The sequence below is a fragment of the Schistocerca nitens genome, chromosome 2 (genome assembly GCF_023898315.1).
Source record: "Schistocerca nitens isolate TAMUIC-IGC-003100 chromosome 2, iqSchNite1.1, whole genome shotgun sequence".
Taxonomy (NCBI): Eukaryota; Metazoa; Arthropoda; class Insecta; order Orthoptera; family Acrididae; genus Schistocerca; species Schistocerca nitens.
The window spans coordinates 815,897,149-815,918,218 of NC_064615.1; the positions used below are offsets into that span (position 1 = coordinate 815,897,149).

A 21,070-nucleotide genomic window follows, 5' to 3' on the forward strand; every position below is an offset into this window, starting at 1 on the left:
CTTCCCCCTACTTATACCTCCCGAGGAGATCACGAATGTAAAATTAGAGAGATTCGAGCACGCACGGGGGGTTACAGGCAGTCGTTCTTCCCGCGAACCATATGCGACTGGAACAGGAAAGGGAGGTAATGACAGTGGCACGTAAAGTGCCCTCCACCACACACCGTTGGGCGGCTTGCGGAGTATAAATGTAGATGTAGATGGTACCAATTTATAGGCGAGCCGTGTACTTGCCTCAAATTTCATTCATCCATTAGCCGACGAAGATCACGTAACGTGAGAACAGTCCCAGTTCGAGATATTTTTTCCGTAGTACCGACACACAGGGGTTCGACAAAAATACGGAAAAACCAGGAGAAATACATGCTTGAACGTAAATGAAGATGCAAACCAAACCTGCAGATTGCATTGTCGTATTAAGCACCAACGTAAACAGTGTAGTGTTCTCAAGACGTTGCAAGGATCAGTCGTGGTCAGAACAGTGCTCTATGTAGTTGTGAGTGATTCATGTTGGAGCTAAGCGAAGCTGGGTGAGACATCTACTATGGGAAAACCGAAACAGAAGACAATCGAAGCATTAGAGGTATGGTGCTACAGGAGATCCTTGAAATTAGTTGGACTGATAAGGTAAGGGACGAGGAGGTTCTCCTCAGAATCGGTGAGGAAAGGAATATGTGGAAAACACTAACAAGAACGGACAGTATGATAGGATATGCGTTAAGACATAACATAATAACTTCATTTGTACTAGAGGGAACTGTTGAGAGTAAAAACTGTTGAGGAAGGCACAGATTGGGATACATCCAACAAATAACTGAGGACATAGGTTTCAAGCGCCACTCTTTCGCACAGGAGAGGAAATCGTGGCGGCTGGCATCAAACCAGTCAAATGACGACTCAAAAGGAAAAATGTGAGTTCTCATGTGGGAGAGTCGCTCTTGATTTTGTGGTGAGTATTTCCGTAACCAAAGTGGCCGATGTGTTCGGTGTTTCGAGAGGCACCGTGTCAGTTACACGCATACTGGGAAAGCGGAAAAACATCATTTGATAACTCTCAATGCGGTGTATGTTGACTGAGCGTGACGAACGGTCGCTGACAAGAATTGTGAAGAAAAATAAGAGGACGACAGCTGCAAAGGTCACTGCACAGCTGAGTGGTCCAGTCACAAACATTGTGAGCACCAAAATAACATGAATGGGGCTCCGTAAGCTTGGAATTCCAAGGCGATCAGGAATTCCAGAACCACACATTAGTAATGCAAATACTCATAATAGGGAAAACGTGGTGTCGAAGTCATCAAACCTGGCCTATCGATTAAAGGAAGAAAGTCGTTGGGTCGCTTGACACTTATTTCACACTGTTTCCAAATTCTTGCCGAGTTTACGTCCCAAGCATGGAACACGGCGGAGCGTTCAATGATGACTTGGTATTCAGTGGACCCCATGGGTATTCTGCAAGATCTCATTACTGCCAAGGATTCTGTAACCATTTTGGCTGATAAGGTAGGTCGGTTGGTTTGTGGAGTAAAAGGACAAAACTGATTGGTTATCAGTCCCTCCTTCCGTGTCACACAGTTCACGGATGAAAAGCGTAAAAGCATACCCCAAAAGAATCCTATCGCCTGATATCTGTGAAAGGTAAGTAAATCTAAATTTGAAACCACACGGAAGGAGGAAACGAAAGAAGCAAGCCAAAACTGGAAGCTTTAACTAAAAAGGAGAAAGTGGTAGGTGTTAAAACAGCATAGCAGATGGTCTGGGCTGGCCGATTGCAAGAGTAGTAAAGAGATGAGCCAGCCACTCTGCAACACATTAAAATCTCCAGCCTAAGAACTGAAGGCAAGAGAAACTCCGATGGTGAAGAGACGAACACCAAGTCAAACAGACAGCCCCGGAGGGAGTGAGGAAGAGTTAAAAATGGAGGTAGGGTGAATTCCTCAGGGAAAAGGCCACACACCCACAATTAGACTGAGTGATAATAACACCCCTCTCGAATAAAACTTAAAACTAGATCATCCATTGAGGCACTGTCACCTAACACCATAAGTAGAACCTCAGCGCCGCTAAATTTGGACAGACCAACGAGATGTGGTCAAGGAATCGCTACAAGTGAGGAAAGACTCCCCAGCGCAGGAACAGATATGCTCAAGAGCGCGAGAGATGGCTACCAGCTCTTCAGTGAAAACACTGCTCCCACCTGGCAAGGAGCGCTGTTCAGTATGTTCTGCATGAACATAAGAGGACTCAATGTGACCACCAGTCATAAAGCCATCCCTGTAAACAACCTCCTGGGGCAAGAGAGAAGTACAGGCGGCAAGGGGGAGGGGGAATGTGTGCAGCATACTGAAGGTGTTGAGCGACAAAATTTCTCTATAAAAATTGAGAGTGGGCCCCGGACACCCCACTTGGGTAATGTAGTCAGAAAGTGATGTCGCCAAGTGTGTCATAGGCATTCGTCAAGATGACCCAGCAATAAGATAGCGGAAAAAGGCCAATCAGATGGTGGGCTCCAGTCATACCAAGTTGTCAGCGATGGAGTGACCATGGCAAAAGCCACCCTAGGTTGGAACCAGAGGGCCCCGAGACTCAATGAGCTAACACAACAGCCAATTAATCATACATTTGAGCAGCTTCACAGAACGATGCAAAGGCTAATCGGATGATGGATATTCACATCTAACAAGTTATTGCTGGGTTTTAGCACTTTCACGTCATTGCGACGGAAATTCGCCCACGTTCCGGATGCGGCTTAAGACAGCAAGGAGGTGGCGCTGCTAATCTGCTGAGAGATGTTTAAGCGTTTGGGGATGGATGTACTCTCGCCCAGGCGACGTGTCAGGACAGTGTGCAATGGCACCAAGAAATTATATGGTTCAGAGTGTCAGGCTGTTTCACGGGAGACACAGAGGTTCAATAATAATTCCCAGAAAAACGCTCTAGGATTGCGTCTCGGTCGGTATAGATGGTTCCTTGCCGGCCGGAGAGGCCGAGCGGTTAAAGGCATTACAGTCTGGAACCGCACGACCGCTACGGTCGCAGGTTCGAATCCTGCCTCGGGCATGGATGTGTGTGATGTCCCTAGGTTAGTTAGGTTTAAGTAATTCTAAGTTCTAGGGGACTTATGACCACAGCAGTTGAGTCCCATAGTGCTCAGAGCCATTTTTTAGATGGTTCCATTCGTGGAAATTCCAGGTATACCTACAGGGATCCATAAGGGGGCCTGATCTTAGTCCAAACCTGGGAAGGAAAGATTCACAGTCGTTTGGGAGACACATATCGTTCCAAACAGACCTGCTTCTGTTATTTCTTTAGTTGACAGACCTGGGCATGGAGTCATTTGAAGGCAATGAGGTGCTCCTGGGGTAGGTGCCGCTTATGATGTTGGAGAGCACACCTATGGCCTTTAATGGCCTCTGCAATTTTTAGCGACCACCAAGGACAACCTGAGGAACAAAGGATTGCCGATTCAGGTGCAGAAACAATGTTGGGATCAACTCATCAATGTTGCCATGCAATGGGTGGAGATCCAGCAGTGGTAGAAGAGGTGAAAGCCTCCCAGTCAGCCCTAGTGGGAGCCCATCTGGACAAGCATCCAGGTGAGGGGGGAGGGACAGAAAGAGTGGAAAGTGATCACTATCACACAAGTCATTGTGAGATCTCCAGGGGATAGAAGGTATAATGCCAGAACTGCAAATGGAGAGATCATTGGCTGAATATGTGCCACACTGAGTGTGGGCACCTGTATTTAGAAGCTAGAAGTCGAGTGACCTCTTTACCACAGCCAGTAATCTTGGTTCCACCCCACAAAGGGTTGAGAGCGTTGGAATCACGCAAAATCAGGAAAGTTGGGGGGAGTTGAGAAATTAGTGGATCAACCTGTGTTGTGGTGTCACCATTTGGAGGAAGGTAGATATTGGAGATGGTAGTGTCCTGCGTTGTCCTCACCCTGGCAGCCACAGCTTCTAAACATGTTTGATGGGGCACAGGTTTGCTACATACAGACGTGAGGACATATATATATATACTTCACCTGACACAATGTTATAATGATTACGATTTTTGTAATACCTCCAATAGCCACAAATGGTGGGGTTTGTATTCCTGGATACCAGATTCTTGTAGTTTGCTAAAATGACGCGTATGTGGTAGGGAGTGGTGGTACGAGGGCCCCAGAAGTCTAACCTATCTTGACAGTCTTCTTCTTGGACTGTTTGCCCTCTCGCTGCACTTTAGGGGCTTGCTGGGAGGGTTTCTCTGAAGACAGATGAAGACTGTGAAGCCCTTCTCACCAGCAGCTTGTTGCTCCTTCAGCCACTTCTGAGGTCACCCCCTTTGGTATGGGGTGGGGGAGAAGGGAAGGAGACCTTACAGTCCAAAGGAACTGCAGAAGACTGTTGCTTCTCTGGCTCAGAGTGATGTCCCTGGCGTTTGGGGTAATGCTCCTAAAGCAGGTGCTTTGGAAACAATGGAAGGGTGGGAACATAGTCAGGTAGCCCTCAGGACCAACTGTAGGAGGCTTAGACAAGGGGGCTACTGTCGCCAGTGAGGACGATGTCATTGAAGCTGCAGAGTAAGATGGTAGCATCTGAAAGTTCAACCTTTCATATTTCTTCAAGAAGCCTCTCATTAAGTCACTCTGTCCATAATTTTCCTCTCCTTTCCGGTTACCATGCATTCCAGCGAGCAGGGGAAGCGGTCCTCTCCATAGTTGACAATGGTGGGAGGAGGGGCACAAGGAGTATTCAGATGTATTGGACGTCCGCAGCCTTTACATGTATACATCATTACATATCACCTTGGCCTTTTCAGGTAACAAAGGACCCTCAGAAACCAAGATGAAGGCACTGGTAGTATCCCTATCTTTTGGTCCCTTATAGACAGGCCAGATGAACACCCTGTCGTTCTGAATTGGCGCTTAGATCGCCGTCGGACTGCAGTGGGAGATCTCGACGGAAAATAAACCTCTGGACCATGTTTAGGTTTTTATGCGGGGGGGGGGGGGGGGGGGGGGGGGAGGGTGTGACCTAAACAGGAATATCTGCCAGTTTGTCACAGGCGAGCACAGCCCGTGACTGGGCTGGGGATGCTGTCTGAATCAGGACTCACCCATTTCTCATTTTGGAGTGGAACCGCCTTCCCAAACTTGCTCTCCAGGTTTTCAAGTAAAAATAGAGGCTTTGTAGGAGAATTGTTTGCAGACTAAATACTGAGATGAATAGGGCTCTCTTTTTTCCATAGTCCTACATTCCCCCCTTGGTGTAGCAAGGGAGGGGAACGATTTGTGGTCATACTTCTCTAAACTGCAGACTGCCTTTCCATTCTTAGGGACTGCTGGGGCCATTTGGTCACTAGCACCAGATAGTCCACTTCATTGCAGGTCATCCACCATGATGCTGACCAGGGGCTCCCCCCCCCCCCCCCCCCCCATGGTTACCACCCAGCCTCAGCAAAGGTCAACTCACAATATGACTATTGCTGAGATGCTCCTGTTAAGCATCTACTAGTTGGCATGCACAGGGAGTTTGCAAGTCAAGCATCAGCAGGTTGACCAATTGGGTACATGACAGTGCCTAAACGACAGACTGGCTACCATGGGTGCAAAGAAATCCAATATTAATTTGGGGGGAGAGAGAGGACAGCAGGCAACAGATGTAAATGGTGCACAAAAGAGGACAGCAGACAACGGATGTAGATGGTGCACTCTATAAGATCAAATAGTTGGGTTATGGGTGAAGTTGCAAAGCCATGACAATGAAGATGCAGAAGGTCTCAGCACACGGTGGATACGTGATGCACCATGTAGGGTCCTTCCCTGCCCTTCCGAAAAATTTTTAAAATGTGGAAGCCAATCCCTAAAAGAGGACCATAACTTAATAGGTCCAAAAGTAAGAGATCCTTTTAGTCGTCTCTTACGACAGGCAGGAACACTTTGAGCATACTCTGGACAACAAACCGACAGGGGGAGGCCCATAGGGTTCATCCCAAGGTGCAGTGATTGTTCCCCAATGGTGATATTATATAACTAGAATACAGGGTCACTGTTCACATAGCTCGTATCATCCAGGACTGATTTTGTGAGCACGAGGTTGAATTGTGGCAGCTCTCGAGGATACCACAATTTCATTGAGCCTTTCTTGTCTACTTTGGAAATAAGGATTGCTGTTAACTATCCATCTTCAGTGTCGTTACCTGTACTTGCCGCTGTTTTGGAAGGACAATGGTATTAGAGCCCCTTAAAAACCATCCAGGAGCTGTATTTATACATTCCGTGACAAATGGAAGCTGTTTTTAGTGGCAACGGATTTCCTATACCGTATTAGGCATGGAAATGTGTTTCATTTTTTGTGTTTTTGGTGTTCCCATATTTTTGTCCAATTCCTGTATGATTTGTTACATTTTTCCCTTTTTTTCTTTGTCTTGGTGTCTTCATAAGACCTTTGAATATACATATAAATGTACTTATTATGGGAATGTAAGTTGTCTTTCAAAATAAGTATGACACAGACATTCGACAGTAAAGAAATAAATTTCTTACTCGTATTCCAGTGAAAACTATTAAAGAAAGACACAATTTATTTCCAAATAACGTATCTCTTTAGATATTTGATAACTTTCAGTGGCATAAGAAATGTATTTTATCTTCTTCTAGCTTCCCTAAGATCTTGTACTAAGCTGCCTGCAAAGAATGAAGATATAAAAATTCACTTACTTCTTAGTTTAATAAAAGTATTTTTTTATTCGACAAATTATAAATTAGTTCCTTTTACAACGGAGAAAGTGGGACAGAAATACAAAAAAGATCATACAATGTGCTAAATATAAGACACTGCTTATCTGGGTAAACTATATGTTGCATCTGAAGAAGACCGGACACTGAGTAGCTAAATTTTAGAAAATCTGCCGTCCAAATATCTAAAATTGATAAACATGGTTTAAATTTTTGTATATGTAACTGAAAAGCAAATTACAAGATTTGCGTACTGTACGAAAGAGAAATATTGTGTTAATGGACTCAAGGGAAGGGCATATGGTGGCTCAATACGAAATGGGAGTCATCGCTGAAGACAATTCAAGGAGAGGCGTTCAGTTAGTAATGAAATACATTTTTTACTGAAAGCAGATTGGTTTTACTCAGAATTCGAATAAACCATATTATAACCCAATCTTTGGGTTACAAAACTATATTTTTAACATAATCTCTGCCCAGTGCGACAGCCTTACGCCACCTTACTGGGAGGGCCTGCAGGCCAGCATGGTATCACTGACGTCGGATCCAACGTATTGCATCAGCAACATCTCCATCATGTTTGGACTGCTTCCGTGGAGTGCATCCTTCATTGGGACGAAGAGAAGATGACGGAAGGATCGAAATCCAGACTTTAGGGTGAATGAGGAAGAACAGTCAAGTGGAGTTTTGTGAGGTCGTCTCGGTTGCACAGAATTGTGTGAGGCCTTGCGTTGTCATGGGGCAGGAGAAGTTCGATTCCATTTCTTGGCGATGAACACGCTGATTCTTCAAATGCACTGCACTTAAGAGTTGATCGTTGCACCATGGTAGAGGAAATAAACGGAATGACACTTATAGAGTCCCAGAAGACCATCGCCATGACTTCACCTGCTGAGGTTACAGCTTTGAACTCATGGATTGCCCACTGTTTCAGGTTCGATGTGATGAACCCATGTTTCATCGCCTGTGACGATATTCGACAAAAATTGTCACCAACAGCCTCGTAACGCGCAAGGAACTCTGCACGTTTGGTCCTTCTAAGCTCTTTATGGTCTTATGCATGCCGACGTCGCAAGCTGAAGATGAAGATATAGGGAAAGTGTATGAGGATATTGAAGAGGTAATACTGTATGTAAAGGAATATGAAAATCTAATAGTGTGGGGAGACTGGAATGCAGTTGTAGGGGTAGGAGTAGAAGAAAAGGTTACAGGAGAATATGGGCTTGGGAAATGAATGTGACAGGAGAAAGCCTAATTGAGTTCTGTAACAAGTTTCAACTAGTAATAGCGAATACTCTGTTCAAGAATCACAAGAGGAGGAGGTATATTTGGAAAAGGCCGGGTGATACGGGAAGATTTCAGTTAGATTACATTATGGTCAGACAGAGATTCCGAAATCAGATATTAGATTGTAAGGTGTACCCAGGAGCAAACATAGTCTCAGATCACAATATAGTAGTGATGAAGAGTAGACTGAAATTTAAGACATTAGTCAGAAAGAATCAATACGCAAAGAAGTGGGATACGGAAGTACTAAGGAATGACGAGATACGCTTGACGTTCTCTAAAGCCGTAAATACAGCAGTAAGGAATACTTCAGCAGGCACTACAGTTGAAGAGGAATGTACACCTCTAAAAAGGGCCATCACAGATGTTGGGAAGGAAAACATAGGTACAAAGAAGGTAACTGCGAAGAAACAATGGGTAACAAGAAATACTTCAACTGATCGACGAAAGGAGGAAGTACAAAAGTGTTCCGGGGCAAAAAAGGAATACAGAAATACAGGTCGCTGAGGAATGAAATAAATAGGAAGTGCAGGGAAGCTAACACGAATTGGCTGCAGGAAAAATGTGACGACTTCGAAAAAGAAATAATTGTCGGAAGCACAGACTCAGCATACAGGAAAGTCATTAAGAGTAAGGCCGGCCGCGGTGGTCTCGCGGTTCTAGGCGCGCAGTCCGGAACCGTGCGACTGCTACGGTCGCAGGTTCGAATCCTGCCTCGGGCATGGCTGTGTGTGATGTCCTTAGGTTAGTTAAGTTTAAGTAGTTCTAAGTTCTAGGGGACTGATGACCACAGCAGTTGAGTCCCATAGTGCTCAGGGCCATTTGAACCATTAAGAGTAAGGGTGATAACATTAAGAGCACAACGGGAATTCCATGCTAAATGCAGAGGAGAGAACGGACAGGTGAAAAGAATACATTGAAAGCCTCTATGAGGGGGGAGATTTGTCTAGTATGATAGGAGAAGAGACAGGAGTCGATTTAGAAGAGATAGGGGATCGAGTGTTAGAATCAGAATTTAACACAGCTTTGGAGGACTTAAGGTCAAATAAAGCACTACGGATAGATAACATTGCACCAAAATTTCTAAAATCATTAGGGGAAGTGGCAACAAAACGACTATTCACGTTGCTGTTTAGAATGTAAGACGGGCGATACACTATCTTACATTCGAAGAAGCATCATCCACACAATTCTGAAGACGTTAAGAGCTGACAAGTGGGGGAAATTACCGCACAATCAGCTTAAAAGCTCATGCATCCAAGTTGCTGACAAGAATAATACACAGAAGAATGGGAAAAAAATATTGAGGATGCGCTAGATGACTATCACTTTGGATTTAGGAAAGGTAAAGGCACGAGAGAGGCAATTCTGACGTAGCGGTTAGCAAAGGAAGCAAGAATAAAGTATATCAAGACACGTTCATAATATTTGTCGATCAGGAGAATGCGTTCGACAGTGTAAAATTGTGGAAATGTTCGAAATTCTGAGGAAAGTAGGGGTAAACTAAAAGGAGAGACGGGTAACATACAATATGTACAACAGCCAAGAGGGAGTAATAAGAGTGGACGACCAAGATCGAAGTGCTCTTATTGAAAAGGGTGTCAGAAAAGGATGTAACCTTTCGCCCGTACTGTTCAGTCTGTACATCGAGGAAGCACTGATGGAAATAAAAGAAAGGTTCAGGAATGGAATTAAAGTTCAAAGTGAAACGATATCAAGGATACGATTCGCTGATGACATTGCTGTCCTGAGTGAAAGTGAAGAAGAATTACATGACCTGTTGAACGTAATGAACAGTCTAATGAGTAGAGAGCATGGACTGAGAGTAAATCGAAGAAAGACGAAGGTAATGAGAAGTAGTAGAAATGAGAAGAGTGAGAAACTTAACATCAGGATCGATGATCACGAAGTAGATGCAGTTAAGGAACTCTGCTACCTAGGCAGTAAAATAACCAATGGCGGACGGAACAAGGAGGACATCAAAAGCAGACTAGCTATGGCAACAAAGGCATTATTGGCCAAGAGAAGTCTACAAATATCAAATATCAACCTTAATTTGAGGAAGATACTTCTGAGACTGTACGTCTGGAATGCAGCATTGTATGGTAGTGAAACATGGACTGTGGGAAAAACGTAACAGAAGAGAATAGAAGCATTTGAGATGTGGTGCTACAGACGAATGTTGAAAATAAGGTGGACTGCTAAGGTAAGGATTGAGGATGTTCCACGCAGAATCGGAGAGGAAATGACAATGTGGAAAACACTGATTAGGAGAAGGTACAGGATGATAGGACATCTCTTAAGAAATGAGGGAATGACTTCCCTGGTACTAGAGGGAGCTGTAGAGGGAAAAAATTGTAGAAGAAGAAAGATATGGGAATACATCCAGCAAATAATTGAGGACGTAACTTGCAAGTGCTACTCTGAGATGAAGAGGTTAGCACAGGAGAGGAATCGTGGCGGACCGCATCAAACCAGTCAGAAGACTACTGATGACCAAAAAAAATGGTCTTACGTTAGTTGGCGAGGAACAGAGTAGGTGTACACTTCCGAGTATTCCGAGTACCCCAACTGGGGTACGACTGTATTGCCACTACCTACTGAGACGTCGGATTCTGCTGTGAGCTGTCTGTGATCCATCGATCACCTCGAATGAGAGTGTTAGCACGTTCTAACATTCTAGAGGTGACAGATGTGTGCGGCCCGCCGGCACCCTTGACGTCTCACCGTGCTCTTGTTCAGTGCCAGGTCTCCATAGACACTCTGCAAGAGCCAATGAATATCTACAATAGTCTGGTTTTTCGCTAAAAGAAGCTTAGCTCGCTGCCGGGAATTCACCTCCGTTACAGACGCCATTTTGAAGGCTACGTAAGTCAACTATAGGGCCTTATGTGGGGAAATTCCACCATGTCCCACAGTAACTTCCTAATTTTTTCAACCGAAACTGGCCGAAAAAAAAGATGAGTTTCATTACTTACCAAGCGCCCCTCGTACTCCCGTCATTGAGATTTCAGACAGTAGACATGTGGAGAGCAGCGGTTGGATACCAAATTGAGTGTAGCCCGCCGTGAGGCCCATCAGTAAGGAGTGATAATCTGGATGCCATTTTCTTTTCATACTTTTGGTTGTCATCCGTGGTATCTTTACAGCACAGTGGCACGTCGACGATGTTCTACACTCTGTTTTGTAGCCTTTCATTGTAAGACATCCTGGGCTCATATTTCAGTAAAATAAAGCTCGCCCACATGCTGGGAGTGTTTCTACGTTTTTTCTTCGTTGTTACCAAATCCTGCCTTGGTAATCGAGGCCTCCGGATCTCTCCCCAATTGAGAAAGTTTGGAGCAATATAGACAGGCCCCTACAACCAGCTCGGGATTTAGACGATCGAACGAACCAGTTGGACAGAACATATCCCCCAGGAGGACATCCAACATTCTCTATCAGTCATTGCCAAGTGAAACAGCTGCTTACATAAGTGTCAATGGTAGACCAAAGCGTTACTCAAAAATGGTTCAAATGGCTCTGAGAACTATGGGACTTAACATCTCAGGTCATCAGTCCCCTAGAACTTAGAACTACTTAAACCTGACTAACCTAAGGACGTCACACACATCCATGCCCGAGGCAGGATTCGAACCTGCGACCGTAGCGGTCGCGTGGTTCCAGACTGAAGCGCCTAGAACCGATCGGCTACCAACGGCCGGTAAAGCGTTACTAAAGTGTTCAGTTTGTGCTGTTTCTCTTGAATAAATTACCCAATTTTTTGAAACTTTAATCATCTGTCCGTACATGTACATTACACGTACTGATCTATTTCCCATTCGGATGATCCCTTCGTTGTGTATCGTTTTTGCTGTCTTAGAAACTACTACGTAATGCAAAAACTGAAGACTGCCGAACAAGTAGAAGAAGGAACAATGAGGCACAAAAAAAACAAGGGTAGGGATAACAGAAGAGACAGGGCTTCAAGATAGTGATAGTGACTGTTACGGAATTGAAGGGAGGACGCCCGCATATCATATAAGGATGGAGAGTCAAACACCGATATAGAAATAGGTTCAGGCACGACCCAGTGAAGTGTATTGATACTCTTGCTGTTCATTCAATATCTTAATGATCTCTTGACAATATTATTAGTAGCATCACACTTTTTGCAATTATCTAAAAATACACTCCTGGAAATGGAAAAAAGAACACATTGACACCGGTGTGTCAGACCCACCATACTTGCTCCGGACACTGCGAGAGGGCTGTACAAGCAATGATCACACGCACGGCACAGCGGACACACCAGGAACCGCGGTGTTGGCCGTCGAATGGCGCTAGCTGCGCAGCATTTGTGCACCGCCGCCGTCAGCCGTGGCATACGGAGCTTCATCGCCGTCTTTAACACTGGTAGCATGCCACGACAGCGTGGACGTGAACCGTATGTGCAGTTGACGGACTTTGAGCGAGGGTGTATAGTGGGCATGCGGGAGGCCGGGTGGACGTACCGCCGAATTGCTCAACACGTGGGGCGTGAGGTCTCCACAGTACATCGATGTTGTCGCCAGTGGTCGGCGGAAGGTGCACGTGCCCGTCGACCTGGGACCGGACCGCAGCGACGCACGGATGCACGCCAAGACCGTAGGATCCTACGCAGTGCCGTAGGGGACCGCACCGCCACTTCCCAGCAAATTAGGGACACTGTTGCTCCTGGGGTATCGGCGAGGACCATTCGCAACCGTCTCCATGAAGCTGGGCTACGGTCCCGCACACCGTTAGGCCGTCTTCCGCTCACGCCCCAACATCGTGCAGCCCGCCTCCAGTGGTGTCGCGACAGGCGTGAATGGAGGGACGAATGGAGACGTGTCGTCTTCAGCGATGAGAGTCGCTTCTGCCTTGGTGCCAATGATGGTCGTATGCGTGTTTGGCGCCGTGCAGGTGAGCGCCACAATCAGGACTGCATACGACCGAGGCACACAGGGCCAACACCCGGCATCATGGTGTGGGGAGCGATCTCCTACACTGGCCGAACACCACTGGTGATCGTCGAGGGGACACTGAATAGTGCACGGTACATCCAAACCGTCATCGAACCCATCGTTCTACCATTCCTAGACCGGCAAGGGAACTTGCTGTTCCAACAGGACAATGCACGTCCGCATGTATCCCGTGCCACCCAACGTGCTCTAGAAGGTGTAAGTCAACTACCCTGGCCAGCAAGATCTCCGGATCTGTCCCCCATTGAGCATGTTTGGGACTGGATGAAGCGTCGTCTCACGCGGTCTGCACGTCCAGCACGAACGCTGGTCCAACTGAGGCGCCAGGTGGAAATGGCATGGCAAGCCGTTCCACAGGACTACATCCAGCATCTCTACGATCGTCTCCATGGGAGAATAGCAGCCTGCATTGCTGCGAAAGGTGGATATACACTGTACTAGTGCCGACATTGTGCATGCTCTGTTGCCTGTGTCTATGTGCCTGTGGTTCTGTCAGTGTGACCCCAGGAATGTGTCAATAAAGTTTCCCCTTCCTGGGACAATGAATTCAGGTGTTCTTATTTCAATTTCCAGGAGTGTAGTTATCTACTCTAAAAAGCTGGCCGACCGCGGTGGCCGAGAGGTACTAGGCGCTTCAGTCCGGAACCACGCGGATACTAAGGTCGCAGGTTAGAATCCTGCCTCGGGCATGGATGTGTGTGATGTCCTTAGGTTAGTCAGGTTTAAGTAGTTCGAAGTCTAGGGGACTGATGACCTCAGATGTTAAGTCCCACAGTGCTTAGAGCCATTTGAACCATTTTTTGTAAAAAGCTACACAAATATTGTCGTAAGTAAACAATGTTTTAAAGTAAGGCAGAGGCAGGTAAGCAGACTTCAACGTTCAGAAATACAAAACTGTCCGCTTTACTAAGTGCAGACTAAAACATCATGAAGTTAAATTTTAAATCAGTCAACTCATGCAAATAGTCAGCTCACATACCTATTTGCGGAAGTGAGAAATCGAATTATCACATATACTAAGCCGTACGCAAAGCACGAGGCAGACTCCTGTAGGATACTAGTAAAATGCAGTCTAGAAGGAAGACTGTATGCACAATACTTGGGCGACTAGTCACAGAATATAGTTAATGCATGTGGGGTGCGTAGCACATACAAATAACAGCGGACATCGGACGTATGTAAACGTGGGCAGCATTAACGAGGTTTGTTGGACCCACAGTAGAGCTTCGTAAAATGCTAAATAACTTGAATTCTTATACGTTTGAAGACACACACCAATATCGTTCGAAAATTTCAACTATGTTATTGAGTGAGGAATATAGCAAAACGCCGCAGACGCTTGGTCATCTCCCGTAGAAATTGCGAAGAAGAATTACAGCGCGCACAGATGCATTTAAGCTGTCATATATGCCGCGTTCCATAGACGAATGGAACAGGAGGACACTGCAACGTGTGGTACGATGCAAGTATCCTACGATCTGCTCTTCACAGTTGTGTGCCGAATATACAGTCATGCTCATAAATTAAGGATAATTACAGAATGCGGTGCCACACAACGTGGCACTACACAAAACTGATGCTAATAGCATAGGCACAGAGGGAACACACACGACACAGATCTGTAAGACGGTATTGGTGATGAGTTGAGAAAACCGTCCCGAAACAAATCTGCTACAAAACGCTAGTGTTTCCTGCACATGTACCCCGACATCAGTATGGGATATGATCACCATTCACACGTACACAGGCCGCACAACAGGTTGGCATACTCTGGATCACGTGGTCGAGCAACTGCTGGGGTATAGCCTCCCATTCCTGCACCAGTGCCTGTCGGAGGTCCTGAAGTGTTGTAGGCGTTTGAAGAAGTGCAGCGATACGTCAACCGAGAGCATCCCAGACGTGCTCAATGGGGATTAGGTCTGGAGAACAGGCAGACCACTCCATTCGCCTGATATCTTCTGTTTCAAGGTATTACTCCACGATGGCAGCTCGATGGGGCCGTGCGTTATCATCCATCAGGAGGAAGGTGGGAATCACTGCATCCATGAAAAGGCGGACATACTGGTGCAAAATGACGTCCCGATACACATGACCTGTTACAGTTCCTCTGTCAAAGACATGCAGGGGTTTACGTGCACCAATCATAATCCCACCCCACACCATCAAACCACGACCTCCATACAGGTCCTTTTCAAGGACATTAAGGGGTTGGTATCTGGTTCCTGGTTCACGTCAGATGAGAACCTGGCGAGAATCACGGTTCAGACTATACCTGGACTCATCTGTGAGCATAACCTGGGACCACTGTTCCAATGACCGGTACTGTGTTCTTGACACCAGGCTTTACGGCATCTCCTGTGACCAGAGGTCAGTGGAATGCACCTTGCAGGTCTCCAGGTGAATAAACCACGTCTGTTCAGTCATCTGTAGACTGTGTGTCTGGAGGCAACTGTTCCAGTGGCTGCGGTAATGACTCTAGCAAGGCTACTTGCAGTGCTCCGTGGCCGTCTGCGGGCACTTATGGTGAGATACCGATCTTCTTGTGGTGTTGTACACTGTGGACGTCCCGTACCGTAGCGCCTGCACACGTTTCTTATCTGACGGAATCATTGCCATAATCTTGAGATCACACTTTGTGGCACATGGAGGGCCCGTGTTAAGACCTGCTGTGTTTGACCAGCCTCCAGTCGCCCTCGTATTCTATCCCTCAAAGAGTCATCAATTATGTGTTCTTTGAGCCATTTTCAACACACAGTCTGCACACTTACTCGCTGCACCGTACTGTGACATGCACCAACGCACCTCTGCGTATGTGGACTGCTGCCAATGCCACCGTGCGGCTATCGCAGGTCAAATGCACCGCATGGTCATACCTCGAACTGATTTAAACCCGCAAAACGCCCACAAGAACTTTGTTTGACCATGTATCAGCATTATCCTTAATTTATGAGCATGAATGTAGAAGTTGACTGAAATGGAGATGGTCTGAGCACATACCAAGTTGAGTCGAAGTGATGGGAGATAGCCTGAGGAGGTTCTTTGCCGGGTTCTTCCTGATGATAATAGTCGCAGAGGATGACCTAAAAGGAGACACAATGTCAACATAAAGAAGCAAGCAGGACAAACACAGCGCGAAAAGCTAAAAGTAATAGTTAATAGAGAAATCTGGAGCTCACCTTCAACCAACAGTTCATGACATGTTGTGTGTGTGAAATCTTATGGGACTTAACTGCTAAGGTCATCAGTCCCTAAGCTTACACACTACTTAACCTAAATTATCCTAAGGACAAACACACACACCCATGCCCGAGAGAGGACTCGAACCTCCGCCGGGACCAGCCGCTCAGTCCAGGACTGCAGCGCCTTAGGCCGCTCGGCTAATCCCGCGCGGCTCATGACATGTTGTCCTTGATGACTATAATGATGATGACGATTATATTGGTTATAATTGTGATAATGCAAAGCAACATGAAATGAGACTGTCTTACATAACGGATACTCTACAGTTTGTAGAAACTATAAAAATGTCACCTTATTAATTAATTATCAAGTAATAAGATGACATATCTACAATGTGAAACAAGATGAACACGTGAAATCAGTTGGGAGAATGAGAGACTACAACCAGAAATGATTAATAAATGACGTTGTCAAAAAATGGTTCAAATGGCTCTGAGCACTATGGGACTCAACATCTTAGGTCATAAGTCCCCTAGAACTTAGAACTACTTAAACCTAACTAACCTAAGGACATCACACACACCCATGCCCGAGGCAGGATTCGAACCTGCGACCGTAGCAGTCCGGCGGTTCCGGACTGCAGCGCCAGAACCGCTAGACCACCGCGGCCGGCTGACGTTGTCCCTGTTAGTGTTGATGATTATGATGATGATGATGATGGTGATGATGATGATGACAGTGATGATGAATGCTACGAAGCGACGTGCAATGCTTCGAACACGTGGCTCTGGTTGGAGTGGAGGTGAATAAAAGATACAGATGGCATAGGTAGATTCTGACAAAGAAAACTGCGTACAAGACGATAGAGCGACTTGTACCTTATATACATTAAATGTTTGGAGTCCTTATCAAATTGTCATGACTATGTAATTCTATGGTATTTAGGGACGCATTGTTCAGACGGAAACAAATCATTACAGTTCATCATAAAATGTAACAGTGTTTAGCAAACTTAAATGGGAGATTCCGGAAGACTTACTTCTTTTTACTTAGTTTTTCGTGTCCCGAAACCAGTTCACAATATTACAACCCAGAATAGGGCCACGTCCAAGGCATCTTTCTTGTCCAGCGACAAATCGTCGGGGTTGCACCTATAAGGGCAGTTTGGGTAGGCGAGCAAATACTCCATATCCTGCACAGCGGCACAGTCACACTTATCATTCTTGATTCCAAGACCCCACCTAATTATAATTGTCTTCACTGTGGCCACACCTGTCTTATTCGGTTCAGTGCCTTGCATGGCAAACTGGGTGCTGAATCCACTGGGCAATTCCTGTGCAAATGGGTAATCAGCTGGTGGTTCTTCTATTGTCGTGGCTAAGGACCTTTTACGGATATTCCGGAAGAAAGGCAATATGGTTCCTGTTCAACAATAGTGTGTAAATTGGGACAACCGGTATTTGATGAAGACTGCAACAACTGTGTGAACTCCAATGTACTACTTGTTTAGCAGCGATAAAGATGATGAAGATTTTGTAAAGGATAAGTTCCGAGGGATTAAAGTCCTTACCGAATTTATACTGAGATTTACATTTTTCGGTACTGGAGTGGATTAGGACAGGGAATTCCGAACAGTGGTGGAAAGTACACTCTACAGTACACTATACAATGCCTTGTGGAGTACACAGGCAACTCTAGACGTAGTAACAAGGTAATTTCTCAATGGCACGAGACTTTCGTTCTTGACTACTACTATCGGAAGTGTCCTCTAGACCCATCTTCTTGGCCGTCAATGGAACGGCTGCAGCACAGCACGTGTTGACTGCCAGCTCTCGCGTGGAAATTCTTCTACAAGTAGCACCAGTTCGTTAATTTCGTCCGGCGAGAGGGAAACAGTAGGAGCCGCGAAATCCGCTGTTTTGCTTTCACTCTTGTTTGAACACACAATGCCGGTCACGTCGCTAAATAGAAAGACTTTCTCCCACCGCTTGGAAACATTGCATTGCGATGGGACAGAATGTCGCTGTAGCAATGAAGTCAGATCGGTGGCTGAGATCTAATGTGTAACTGAATCATATTATCTTGAGCGCGTATATTTTCTAACTTCCATAATTGGAATAACCTCCCCACAATGTGTTCTGATCACTTCATCAGATTGCAAAATTACGAAGAGCAGTGCTTCATTCAGGAACTGACAGCAGCTTACGGACTCAATGAAGTATAAAGTGACGATCGTAAATACACGAAATGATTGCACGTTACGTGATGTCAAGGTCAGTGATCATTCTCCGCAAGTGTTCACACCCGTCAAGCACCTGTCCGAATAGAACTACCACATAAGTCTACCGTGGAGAAACCAGACTGAGATTCAACTGAAGAATCCTAAGGACCATTTCAGTTTTGAAAATTATTCATAGATCTGGATTAATTACCAGATTATCTTAATTGAAGGAACTGATAAGATTCGAAGAAGTCTGACCACTCTTTTTTTCACCGCTTTATTTGGTTGCTAATAAAATCGGATCACATTAAAAAGGATTACTTGTTTACTCGTTTCAGATACAATCCGTCATCAGGAGATAACATAAAAGACTTTATACACAGTGGTGTGTCACATTAATTCCTCTATACCCGAAATGCATGAAACAACTACAATTTTCAAAAACAAATGAGCCGTCGATATCAGCGAGCAAATAATGAGGAGAAAAAATAGGACATCTCAGTTTTCACACGATTGTCGTAGATCTCCTGCGCAACTTTCTGTCATTAACGTAGTTGACACGAACAGGACTGTACGCTTCATTACGTTTCAGTTTCGTCAACGCGAGCGCGACATATAAAAGCTTAAGAATCTGAATGGGTGACCCTAATAAAATGACGCTTAACATCGAGGAGAATCTCTAGGCGGCTGTACAGCGCACTGGAAGATTGACAACAGTGTACGATTTAGCATTAGTAGCAAGCATATGGTAGTTTTGGGCAGGCTTATGAACTGTACAGGCTGCTTCAAGCTTACACAAGTCCATCAAAAAACACACGGTTGAGCGAATGGGGTGTGCGTGTGTGCGAGGAAAGTAACAAGACTGAATTTTTATGAACCAAAGTTTATATGTTTTTCAAACAACAGTATTGTCTCATTCCAAGTAGTTATCTTTGGCAGCTATACAACGGCGGAGTCGTTGTTTCCAGTCTCGGAAGCAGAGCTGAAAGGCTTCAACTAGTGGGGCCTTTAACACATCGGAAACATTCTTTTGAATGTTTCACAGAGCCCCCAAATAAAGCTCTTTTAAGATAATTTTGAATTTCTTGAAACACCTTATGAGGTGGCCATGTGACGTGGGGCCTTGCCATGACGCAGCATCCACTTGTGTGCAGTGTCCAGTCTCAGCAGATTCACCTTTTTCCTGAGCATTTCGAGGAGAGCTTTTTGTAAAACACCTCGTTGAGAGCTTGCCGCGGAGGAACAAATTCTTTACGCTCGATTCTTCCACGGTCAAAAAGCAAATCAGCATTGTTTTGGTCTTCAATTTGCTCATTCGAGCTTTTTTTGGTGGAAGAGCTCTCTCAGTCGGCCAGTTCTCACTTTGCCGCTTAGGATCGTACACATAAATCGTGGATTCGTGACCTGCGATTGCACGACTGAATCGTTCGTGATCATTGGCAATCCTCTCTAGAAAGTCAAAGCACACATTTCTCTGATTGTCCTTCTGCTTAGTTGTGAGGTTTCTCGGTGACATTTTGGCACAAATTTTTCACATGTGAGAAACTTAGGTCAAAATTTAACGTATAGTGAAAATTTTTAACAGGTCACCCATCATCCTTACTGTTAAACGTCGACCTGATCTCACTAGAGCACGCACATGTTCGATGTTTTCGTCGGTTCTTGAAGTTGGAGGTCGCCCTGAGCGAGGTTAATCTTCAACGTATTTTCGGCCTTCCAAAAATGATTTGATATGGAATGATCCAAGGTCACACAAGCGGACTCTCCAAGTTAAACACGAAACTTGATTGCATAACGTTGCTCTACGTTCTTCTGTTCCATTTTCGTAACACACAATAGTAGTGAAACTTCACTCATTGTGCTCTCAAAAATCACATGACGGTTGTACGGATCTGAAACTCGTGAGTAACTGGAGGGGGTGAACACATCGGTCTACACAAGTAGAACAAAACAGTGTTGCCAGATCGATTGCAGTGTTGTCAGTCTCATTACTTTTCTCACACAACTCGCACAAATTATGTGTGTGGAAGCTTTTGCAACGAAGTATTAAACGCAAAACCGTCATAGAAGATGCATCATCTGAAGTAAATTAATCGAAAATCACTGTAAGAGTGCAATTATATGTATGAAAGCTAGTCTTGGCCCATGATCTATCAAACAAAGGCTAAGGTGAAGATGGTTGGCACACATGATCTACTTTTAACCGATATATCAGGAGGAATGGTCTACATTCACGGATATGACAGAAAGATCATCTGAAGCCAAAAACTTCATATGAACGTACGCTCTATGCCGAATGATTTCCGATCTAGAACATATGAACAGCCCACAGAGAAAACCAGGTAACGTACATTTCTCAGGAGCGGCTATTTAAATTTTCAAGATCACAAAAAAATACATAAAATACACCAATCAAGTGCAACCAATATAACTAAAACGCCAAATTCAAAGGTTAGAAAGAAACTGATTGAAACTATATGATAAAAAAGACAATAGATGCAAAAGACGTACATCGTTACCACGAGAAGAACGTAGAAAGACCATCACTTTTCGTTAAGCTTTCGTTCCTTCTATTTGTTGGTCTTTGATTTTGGTTCGTTATGTGCTACACTGGCATAGAAATTTCTTGCGCCTTGACCACAAAACCGTTTAAGTTCTTTAAAGTCTGCATAT

General features: G+C 45.1%; 1 protein-coding gene across 1 annotated transcript in view; it reads left to right on the plus strand.

Moving 5' to 3' along the window:
* Positions 1 to 21,070, plus strand: part of LOC126235361 (pickpocket protein 28-like) — a 174,058-nt gene that overhangs the window by 37,832 nt on the left and 115,156 nt on the right. The window lies entirely within an intron of this gene.